This window comes from Carassius auratus, chromosome 34, assembly GCF_003368295.1.
Source record: "Carassius auratus strain Wakin chromosome 34, ASM336829v1, whole genome shotgun sequence".
In the NCBI taxonomy this organism is placed as follows: Eukaryota; Metazoa; Chordata; class Actinopteri; order Cypriniformes; family Cyprinidae; genus Carassius; species Carassius auratus.
The window spans coordinates 20,242,095-20,254,297 of record NC_039276.1 but is presented as its reverse complement, the minus strand read 5'-3'; the positions used below and the strand labels follow the sequence as shown (position 1 = coordinate 20,254,297).

Sequence of the window (12,203 nt, the reverse complement as noted above, 5' to 3'; positions counted from 1 at the left end):
CTTCAGTCCTTCAGTCAGTTACCAGAGAGACCCACTTTTACAACAGATTTCAATATTTTGCTCAATAAATGTTCTAAATCATAAACCAAACCAACCGGTTCTTAGATGAATCACAAACTCATTTGGGAACTTTTAAAGCATTTTTATTTTGCGTTTTATTTTACATTAATCACCAGTGGGACAGTACACAAATGTGTGGGCTGAAAGCCTTCTTCAGTGTGTTAAACAATTCAATCCCTTCACCCACTTTTTAAATCATTAATTACATTGACTTCATCATTTATTAACCAATCTTCAATCTCTGAAAACACACGTACTCCATTTCAGTGCTGGACAATTTCCAGTTGCATACAACACAAACCTTCACGTCCACCAATAAATTGTGTAACATACCCATGGCTAGAATAGGAACTACACGTGATCCCGTATTTATCACAATTATACAATTAAACAGTTTGGATCTCTAAACTTGAATCTCTGGCTTCAAGCGGTATGAATGAGGAATTCGATCTTTCTGTTTTCCGAATTACAATTAGTCGAATCAATCTTAAATATTTTGTGGCGGTTCAGAGTCAGAGAGTGGCAACCTCTTGAACCACCACCATGTTCGCTCTGGAAAACTTCCGCAGTCCCCAATTGGCTAAAATGCTCTGTTCGACTTTTCTGAGATCATCTACTCTTCCCTGAGGATGACCTGTGACCTACTTTCTGTAAGATCTGAATTTTTGAGTTTGAATTTTTGACATTGAATTTTAGAAAACTGAATTTGAAGTTCCGAATTTCTTCATCTTGAAAACTTGAATTTAAATGAATATTTGCAGTCTAAGAATTCAGAACAAAAAACATAGCTGTTTGAAAATACATGTCTTTAAAATTCAGCCATAAAAACATTTCAGTTTGTTAAATCTCAAATGTTCAATATTCGTTTAAATTCAGAACTATTTAAACTACCACCTAAAATTCAATTTTGTTAGATTACACTTGCAAATAATTCAAGTTTACACAATTCAAATTCAAATCATTTTGTCATAATAATGGCTCCATAGTGGCGTATACCTTGAGTATTTACACTGTGAAGATTTGTTGGTGGATTTCTCTTCAGGATCATTGGTACTGTAGTTGCTGATCATGAATTCAGTCTTAAACTTAAATTGAAATCATATTTTGTGGCATTAGTGGCTTCTACAAAAGCATAGTGTGTATGAGGGGTCGCCAACCTTGCTTCTGGAGAACCTTCCTGCAGTTTCAGTTTCAATAAAAACGTCATTATCAAGAGGCCCTGAAGACCTCGATTGGCTTGTTCAGGTGTGTTTAATTGGGATTGGAACAGAACTCTGCAGGATATCTTTGCTGTATATTAAACTTTCAGAGCCGACTGTTGTGTTGAGATAAGCTAATCACTGCAAGACAATCTTTAAAATGGTTCTTTGTTAAAATATTCATATATTTCTTATTACTTGTCCAAATACATCAGTACTCATATGTACTGCCTCTGGGTTTAGTCATGATGTCAGTTTGTATTTCAGCCCACAAACCTAATTCAGCATGGGTTTATGTTTGGCAAATTGGACACCCATTTGGTAATTTATAACATCCATCTTGGATGAATTTTTTTTATATATATTTTTTTCTCCACTGAGATTGTTCCAATGCATAAGGAGATTACATTCTGCTTTACTGCTACTTAAACTCAAAAGGCTCAAGACCTTCGTTCCATAGTGTATTGTTTATTAGCTTAAAAAAAGTTCACACAAAATGCAACTGACAGAGTCCATCTGCTCATACATCATAAATGTTCATGCTACATCTGATTCACTCAGCGGGGTTTTACAGCCAACAGTCACACGGAATTAAACATGATGGATGCAAACATGTCTGTTTACCGTTTGTAATAAATATGGAAGAAAAGGGTAGATATTAACATATTCCAACATAATCTAATCTTTACAAATCTTATATCTTAGTTTGTTTGACCTCCTGATCATTTTTCTGGCCTTCATCTTTTTCCTCCATTTCTACTGTCTCTTTCTCCTTCTCTGGTTCGAGCCCTTGTTCTTTCCTGATCTCCGCTGGGTCTATGTAGGAGTAGAAAGAAGCCATGATGGAGAAGATGATGCTCACAGACACTAGCAGCGATGCAAACAGCACGTCCTCTGCCCACTGTGGGAGAAAACACAGAGAGTCGTGAAAGGAATGTTTCACACAAAAATAAAAATTCTGTCATTTAGTTTGTTCCCAGCCTATATGGGAATATTCCTACAGCCTGGCTGAATATGTGTTGTGTGTCATGAGCTCATGTGCAGCACCTGTTTGGGAAGCTTTCCCAGCTCTGCAACATTCAGCACAATGATGTTTCCCACAGCGTTAGTACACAACCAGCCGGCCTGCAGCACTGACTTCATATTCTTTCCTAAAGATATGGAAACACAGCTGTTGAGAAGGAAGCGTTCAGAGAATTTTCTCTGGATATCAAATGCCAAATTAAATATTCCAGTGTAGAATGCACTATTAATATCACATGTTATTTGCTAAGACTAGGTTTAGTGATATTGTCAATAACATGAAGCAATTTAATTCCAATTTATTCCCAGACATGAAAATACCCAAATGATGTGTCATTAGTAACCCTTTGAAATAATATTTTTATTATTATTATTATTATTATTATTATTATTTTGGAAAAGTGTGTGAAAAAATGTGTTTTACGTTCTGTCACAACTGTGACCGGTGGGATAATGTGTGTTCTGTTAGGCTACAAGCAGCGTGAAGTATGTGTGTCTGAATGTGTGTTGTACCTCAAATGAGTCTATCAGAAGATGTTCGTTGGGTGAGATGGTCATATTCAATGTTTTGTTGTATATGTTCACCACCTTTAGCTGGCTCTCAGAGGATGAAGGAAAATTTGGCAATGTTTTCTGCTTAGAAAAGTGAAATGTCCTGTTGAACATCTGTTCCATTCAGTGACATGAATATGATTTACACGTCTCAAACTCACATCAATCTCAATCTGGACCAGAGCCGCAGAAACAAACGCCATGGCAGCAAACAGCATGCCAACCGTCATTCTCTTCAAAGAGCTGGAGCAGAACAGAGTCACACATCACATTAGCTTCAGATTAAAGATCAATCATTTCCTATTATTAGTAAGTCATACCTGATATTGAGGCCACACTTTTGGATGAGAGGGAAAATTAACCGGTCCATAATAGGCACCAGGGGTTCACAGTCGGACAGAGAGAAATGAAATTATTACGATGCATTAAACTGATCACAAACGACAACAAAATACATTTATAATGCTACAAAAGATTACTAATTTAGGTAATTGCTACTCTTTTCTTAAAAAGATTCCTGAAAAACCTGTATAATGGTTTCCACAGAAATATGAAGCGGCACAATTATTGTCAACATTGATGATCATAAGAACACATCAAGACACATACAAAGTCTCCGCTCATGGTGGTGGCTTGAAGAGTCCAGCGGGAGCCCTGGACACAGTCAACGGACACAAACCATTACTAAACACTAGCCCACCCAACAGACCACGGTGAGAAATGACAGATATTTACCTTCTGATCAAACCGGGTCCAAAACATGGGCAGAGGGATGTAGAGGAACAACACTTTCAACACCATCTTTATCTGAGCGATAGCAAGTCTCTGTAGAAGAGAGAGAATAGAGCAATGACTGTGTGTGTGTGTGTGTGTTGTATTTCCTGTTATGGGGAACAAATGTCCTCACAAGGATAGTCCCCATGAGGAAGCAAGCTTCTAAACAGAATGTAGATTTTTTGAAAATGTAAAAATGAAGAAAGTGTTTAGGGCAAGGATGAGCGTAAGGAGATAGAAAACACAGTTTGTGCATACAAAAATCATTACACCTATGGAAAGTCCCCAAAAAACATGGAAACCAGTGTTTCAAAATCTAATTATTTACAAAAAATACAATAAAATACTAATGACAATAAAAACACATTTTGATATACATGCCACTGCCAGAGATGAACACCACTGTAACACACAACACACATCCGAATCACATACACAGATCAGTGTGTTTGCATGTGTGTGTACAATTTGTGCAAGTCAGGAGAACTCAGTTTCACCCAGAGATACGACCATAAGACCCCAAAAGCCTGAGGATAACACTGCTGCTGAGTGTGGATGCCACACTCCTGAGCTGCACACATGGAGGAGAGCCGTTAGTCAGGACGGGAGAAGTGGAAATGTGCGTGTTTATGTGCGTACCTCTCAGATCAGGTGTAATGTGTGTGGAAAGAAGACGTCCTGCATTGATGCACGAATAAAACACTGAGAAAAACGTGTTGAGCTGACGACTCTGTAAGGATCAAAACACCACAACAAGCTATTATTCAGAAAGGCTAAGAAGATGCTGTAAGCTTATGAAGGGGTTAGGAAGTATCGTACCTGATGTTCCTGAAACTGATCGCCACCAAATGCAGCCACACACAGTTTAATACCCCCAGTGCCCAGAGCAATGAGGACCAAACCCAGCATGGACAGAGCACTGAAAGAGAAACACACTTTATAGATTCAGTTCTATCAAGGCTGTTTAGTGTAGTTCCATTTAAAGAGTAACTTCTGAAATAGAAAATACAAAATAAAATAATCAGTATTTTGAAACATGGTGCTGCTGCAAGGTAAGGAAGAAAGAACCCTGTAACAGATCTAGACAGGTGGTGCTGGGGAGGAGGAGGGCTAAAGCAAATTATCCCTGATCCACAGTACTGACATGGATTAGATCAAGATTGAAGTGAAAAGAGTTCATTAGACAGGAAAAGGAGATCAACTGTGTTGTCACTGGGCTTTTCAGAAGAGTTTCATCACTGACCTAATGCATATAGACTTTAGTCAGAGTTAATGCTGTATTTAATTTAACATGTCAAACAGAAGTTTAGAAGTTATTGTTAAAAATATATTTCTTTGTGAAGATTTTAAATGCATTTTACTGCTGTTTCATAATGTTTTGTATCTGGGTCTAAAAAAGTACATATATAAAAAAACTGTTCACTGTTTTTGATGTGTTTATTAACATACTAAAGCACATAATTATATTATTAATTGTATGAATTGATACTGCATTTAAAGTTATTTTTAATTAAAATGTCTTCAATTGCGAATTCATCATTACAAATATGTAGTTACAAATATATTTAAATACATGGCATACATTTTAATAGAAATGCATTAGTGTGTATATTAGTTTAGTTCTATTTTAACAACAAATTATACAGTAATTTATTGACAGCTAAATAAATATTAAAGTATGGTAATGTTAACTAAAATTAGCCAAATAACTACCTTGAATATGAAAACAACTATTTTTAGACAAGAACACATCAACTCACTTTGATTAATTCATAGTTTTTTTTTTTTTTGAGAAGGTCATTGATAGCAATAATTTTCAGATTTTAATATACTTTATGCTTCAAACCCAATGATGCAATTAGTCATTTATCTTGGAGCTGGTTGGTCTGGTTAATGGCTCAGAACTTGCTTTTGTAGTTTAGTTGTAGTTCAATTCTGTTGTTATCTGTGGGTGAGGAACAGAGCTGCATGGTGTATTGATCGATTCACATGTGGAAGGTGAAGTTATGCCGTGTGCCATCTCTGTTTGCATCTGTTACACATTGAATAGTGCTGACATGGAGACCTGGCCAATGGCATACACTATGGACAGGTATATGATGGTTCTTAAAATGCCATGTGCACCTAGGGAACTGCCTCTACAAAAAACATACTTGAACTTCCCGGGCCAGGAGTCAGCAATGATGGCACCCAAGATGGGGTCAAGTAGCACAACGTAACATGTGCCAAGCTCTAGGTGGCACTGTAATAATTACATTGCTAATTTACATTTCTCTTTCTACACACACAAAGACAACATGAACCATATGGGCAAAAACAAAATCACTGAAACCATCAGATGATTATCACATTCAAGGGAAATCTAAAACTTTTCCTCAAACATGGCACGTTAAATTCCATGTGTCTTGTAGTCTGTCTCCTATTAAAATATTATGAATAATATAAATATATAAAGTAATAAAGATCAATCCGATTGTGTCTCAATAAAGAAATTTGGCATGTGTGTAAACTGTCTTAGAGAAACCAGTTCTTGACAGTTTTTCCAATTCACATAAAACTTGGCATTAGTCAAACAGTTTCAAAAATATGCATGCATATTTCTCCACGTAGCCTGTAATTACTAACTGACTCCATACAGTATATTTAGAGTACAATATCCAGAGGTCTACAAAACCTGGGACAGATGGACACCATGGTGGTTTCTGTCCTGTGAGAGTCACTGCACAACTGTGTGATCGAAAACACTGATATTGTTTGATTATACCGTCACATCTACTAGGATTCTGATGACTGACACTTGCTGCTACAACATTTCATCACACATGTACTACTTATATTCACACAATATTTTGCATGGCTTTTCTTTATTGAGAGACAAAAATGCACACCTGTCTCACATGTCATAGTAGGAAAACCTCTCACAGAACTCATTGACCACAATAAAGAAAATGCTGATTGGATATCCACAACACTCAGCAGTCTGTATCAAAACACACAAATATGCAATACATAAGATATAAACATTTGGAAGCACATTATCATATGCCATAATAATTATAAACAATGGCAGACATTTACTTGATGCCAAAACACACACACACACACACACACACACGCACGCACACACAGTGTCTACTACAGAGTATATCCAAAAATAGCTTGTATTTTATATATTTTTATTGCATAATGTTGAAATAGCCTACTGTTATTTCTCTGTGCATTTTTTTTTTGTGTGTGTGCTTTTGTTGCTAGACTGATCTATCTACAATGGATAAAAAAAAATAAGGATTGAAAGAAAAAACGAAACAATATAACGGCATTATACAAGATGCAAGGAGCATTATTTAATCCAGAGGACATTCATGGCAAATTTACATTGCTTTTAGGAACAATTTTGTTTCCAATCTTTAATAATAATACACACAGACACAATAAATGTTTTTTAAAACTGAAATAACTAAATCTTTGCTGGTTAACACAAACATGTAGCTAAAATTATTTCATTAATCTTACCTTTTTCTTAGCCTCGTCCATCTTTTCGTCTGTGAGAAATTACATTTTTAGTTCACATTCAAAATCACACCAATAATAATGATCATTTCTGTGCATGTTAATGGTTTAACACACACACGCACACACACAGTGTGTGTGGATACCTGTGTGAGAACAGACCTGACCAGGGGCAGGACGTCTGAGTAAGAGCAGCTGGAACAGCTGTGTGTTTTGTGTGTGTGTGTATCTTATTAAACTGGACTGTGGCTTGTCTGCTGTATGACACTAACAAGAGCAAGACTGATAGATAATACTCAGGGGTCCATAGGATGAAAACACCAGCTCACACTGTATTTCTACACAGTTTATAGTGGATTACAGAAGAAGAAACATTAAATCAATTCAGATCTTCACATAAAAAGACAAAAAAAATTTTTTTAATAATAAAATAAAATAAATAAAGATGTCAAAACGAAGACAAAAAACAAACAAAAATCAAAACAAGGCAAAAAATAAGACAAAACCAAACAAGACAAAACTAAAAATTAAAGACAAGACGAGGCAAAACCAAAGCGAAACCAAATTAAGACAAGATAAAACTAAAACAAAAACAAAAAAATAAGACAAAACCAAACAAGACAAAACTAAAAAAAAGCAAAAGACAAAAAAAATAAAAAAAATAAAGACAAAAACAAAGTGTAACAAAAATAAGACAAGACAAAACAATAAAACTAAAGAAAGGAAAAGAAAAGAAAAGAAAAGGAAAAACTAAATAAGACAAAACAAAACAAGGCGAATCTAAAAAATAATGCAAAAGACAAAAAAAAAAACAAGACTAAAAATAAGACAAGAAAATGCACAAGAAAAAACTAAAGGCAAAAATAAGACAAAACTAAGAAAATAGAAAGCAACACAAGAAACTAAACAAGCCAAAATAAACAACAGAAACGAAAAGGCAAAACACAACAAACAAAAGACAAAACAACATACAAAAGACAAGTTAAAACGCAATATTATATGAAAATTAATGCTGGCTAAAAATCTACAGCTTAAAAAAAAATCAGAGTGTGTTTGAGAATTGTGAGATTTTATTCAAAGCATTAGGGACATTATCAGTTTAAACACAGCAGAGTAGAGACTGTTAAATACAGATACAAACATTATCACATTCAGCTGTCCCACAATATAAAAATATTTAATATCTGATAGGCATAATGTTGAACATTAGCACTTGTTTCTGAACAAGCTCCGCTGCACCTCCAGTGTATCACATGCAGTGAAAGTGCTGACCTCATCACACAATGCCACACCCACTCAAACACACCCACGACACACGGATCACAAACAACATCTGAGCTTCAACAAGTTAGACAACATGAAGAAATAAAAAATATATATTAGCAGAGGATGCAGCACACATTAGATGCAGTGCTTACATGTTTTCAGACCCATTCTCCCTCTCTCCACAAACACTATTTCCTCTGCTCTCTTTACTATGGCTATTAATAAAACTGGCGCAATGGCCAAAAATAAAATGCATGCTTTTGATTAAGTCTCCACAGGAAACAGTAGGTGAAATCCCCTGGATGAGGCAGAAAACATTCAGATCTCCTCCCGAGAAACTGCCCTCGGCTCTCCTTCACGATATCAAGGAGAGCTGTAGGGCAGGTGGAGGGGTGAAATTAAAGGTGGAAGGTCATAAGGTCACTGCAGGGGTCAGGTTCACACCATTGAGGAGGAGTTTGGCAGGCCCTGGATAGTGGAGGCAGTGGGTGTCCCGCTGATGGCATTGAAGATGTGCAGTGAATCGGGCAGAGGACCGCGCATCCCATCATCTCCTGGACTGATCTGGAGAGATGGAGGAGGAAGAGGAGAACGATCAGGAATCATCGTCAGAAATCTGCATGGAATCTGACCAGGTCTTTGCATTAACAAACAAACAAGTCAATAATTAAAACAAAAAAACAACAAGATAAAACGAAACACGAGAAAACTAAAACCGGAATAACAATAACAAAAAACAACACAAGAATAAACAAAACACGAGAAAACTAAAAACAGAATAAAAATAACTAAAAACAAGACAAGAAAAAACAAAACGTTAGAAAAAACCAAACACATGAAACTAAATTAAAAAAAGACAAAACAAAACATGAGCAAACTAAAAACAGAATGACAATAACAAAAAACAAGACAAGAAAAAACATGAGAAAAAAAACAAACAATAAAAAAACAAAAACATGAAACTAAATAAAAACAAGACAAAACAAAACACGAGAAAACTAAAAACAGAATGAAAATAACAAAAAACAAGACAATAACATCAACAATAACTAATTATTTAATTGCATATGTACAGTATAAAGCATTGAATTACAAGAATGCTTCAGCTGCAGGAAATAATTTACCATTCAGTCTGACCGTGTAAGCAAAATGGAAAAGAAAAAAAGGAGAGATTAAAGAAGAAGAAAAATAGTAAATTAACACAGACATAAAGTAGCAGAGGTTTAAGATCAGTGTGTTTGTGTCTTACAGGCTCGTTCATAATGATGGACAGATCTTTAGTGAGATCTCTGTAGTTGGCCTTCATCTCGTCATGATACTCCTGCTGATCTTCTTTAATCAGACGCTCATTAACACCTAAACCAAGACCACACGCCTCCACAAACTGCCTGCAAAGCACCACGCAAACACACACCGTCTCAGATTTCTGTTACAGTCAGTGTAAGCACACACATAAACTGTTCCAATACATTTCTTGACTAAATCATAAAGTGAAGGAAACAGAGTACACAGAGCTGTAAAGCTGTCAAAAGTGGCTATTTTAGAAAAAAAGGTCAAATTTAAGATAAGATTTATTTAAATAATAAAAAATGCATAATTCAGTTAACATAACTCCAATGTTTACATAATTTTGTTTGTGATATTTCATAGGATCTTTCATCATTTTAAATGTTTTAGCTGTTTTGAAGTTTATCTGTTTTTCAGTGTGAGCTCATTATTATTACATCACATATAAGAGTTAATAAGTCTCCAATGCTCAGCAAGCCTTCATTTATTTGAACAAAAACAGCAAAACAGTAAAACTGTAAAATATTGTCACAATTTATTGTCACAAAACTTTTCTGTTTCGATATGTTAAAATATAGTGAAAACAGGCTTATTTTTGTGAAAACGGGTGATACTTTTTTTTTTAGGATTCTTTGATAAAGTTAAAAAAACAGCATTTATTTGAATTAGAAAACTTCAGTAACATTATAAATGTCTATACTGACGCTTTTGATCAAATTGATTCATCACTGCTGAATAAAACTATGGGTAGCACTTTATTTTACAGTCCTGTTCCCCATGTACATACTATGTACTTATTATAGTAATTACAATAACTATGTAATAACTAGGTACTTACCACAAACCTACCCCTAAACCTAACCCTACCCCATGTAGTTACCTTGTGTTTCCAGAACTTACTTAGATAAATACACTATAAGTACACTATAAGTACATGTTAGTACATGTACTGTAAACTAAAGTGCAACCAAACTATGAATTACACATATATATATGCAATGGTATTTATAATAGTTCTAGTTGGAGGACTGCTCAGAGACTAAAATGTGTGTTTTTTACCGGAAAACTTCTTTCAGCTGTTTGACTTTGTTGTCTGGGTATTTCTTAGTGCTGGTGTCATCCAGGAAAGCCCTGGCATAGGCAAGAGGGCCAGCGTTTACCTAAAGAGAGGATAAAAGTCAGCTTACAGACTTAATAAAACTGCGTGTGTGTGTGTGTGTGTGTGTGTACCTGCACGCTGATGCTGCCCTGTAGTTTGAGCTGCAGCTGGATCATGTCCACATCGCTGCAGGAACACAGCTGTCTGATCTCCAGCACTTTCTTACTCATCTCATCGATGGCCACCTCGATGGGGTTCAAATCCACATGGTGCTGATACATCACCGCGATCCGCTTCTTCACGTACGGGAAACAGTGCGTGGCTGACACATGAAGAGGAACAACGGAAGATTTACTAGTGAACTCTAACCAGGAATAAAGTTATTATTATTATTTTTAGTTAGGGTGGTAATAGCTAATGCATATAAAAGGTTAATTGAAAAGCACTTTTAAAAATCCTGATCGTTGAACAGTTTGAATATGATTATCTCTCTTATATTAGAGCCTATATATATCTATATCGTGCTCGGTGTGAACTGGTCTTTAGTGTGTGTACTCACTGGTGAGGATAGTCCTGCGTTTGCACTGTTCCTCTACGCCGCCTTGTTTCTTGCCTGAAACGGTGAACGGCATCTCGAAGACAAATCGACGGATGTTGTGGCTCCTCTCAAAGTCGGTTTTTCTCTCCAGCAGCTCCTTCTCCTCCAGGAACGGGGGTGACATGAGTCACTTGGATGTAGGCGTATTTAGAGTCCAGATCCTTTGGATTAATCTGCACCAAACAGTAAAAGGCAGTTATAGTTGCAGTGCTAGTTAGGCTACACTGTTCAGCACTGGTTAAATATGTCTGGACATCTACATCTCATCACGGCAAACACAAATCTTGATTCTTAAATCTTAAAATCTTCTAGAAAAGCCTACACTGCAAGTATACACCATAAAAATTTAAATGTGCATACCAATATATCAAGAAGTAACTTACACACTGCTATCTTCCATAATTTATTTTCAGCTTAAGGACAAGAACTATCCACTTTATAGCAGCATATATATAAGGCATATTACATCCTAAGTTTGGGTCAATAATAAAACTTTTTCAGCAACAATGCATAAAACGGATCAAAAGCAACAGCAATTTATTAATAAAATTAGGAGTGTGGGTAGTTCTTGGCCAGAATAAGCAGCAATGTGAATCAGAATTGGTTTTGATAATCATGATAGTCATTTCTTACCTTGCCAGAATCCTGAATCATTTTCACATTCTCTGCTCCAAACTTGTCCGAATACAGTTTGAGGAGTCTTTGTGAGATCTCAGACAGCGGGGTGAATTTGGGCTCCTTGTATATGTATTCTTTCCCATCTTCATCCTCGAAGAATCCCTGAACAACAAGCACATCTGAATCAATCGGAAGATAGTAGAAAAATCAAGCTACT

The 12,203-nt window shown here is 35.9% G+C and overlaps 2 pseudogenes; both read right to left on the bottom strand.

The window, feature by feature from the left end:
- Window positions 1-1,731: 1,731 nt before the first annotated feature.
- On the bottom strand, window positions 1,732-7,142 carry LOC113053831 (solute carrier family 15 member 1-like; annotated as a pseudogene).
- Window positions 7,143-8,168: 1,026 nt separating this feature from the next.
- LOC113053487 (dedicator of cytokinesis protein 9-like) overlaps window positions 8,169-12,203 on the bottom strand; it is a 45,988-nt pseudogene continuing 41,953 nt past the window's right edge.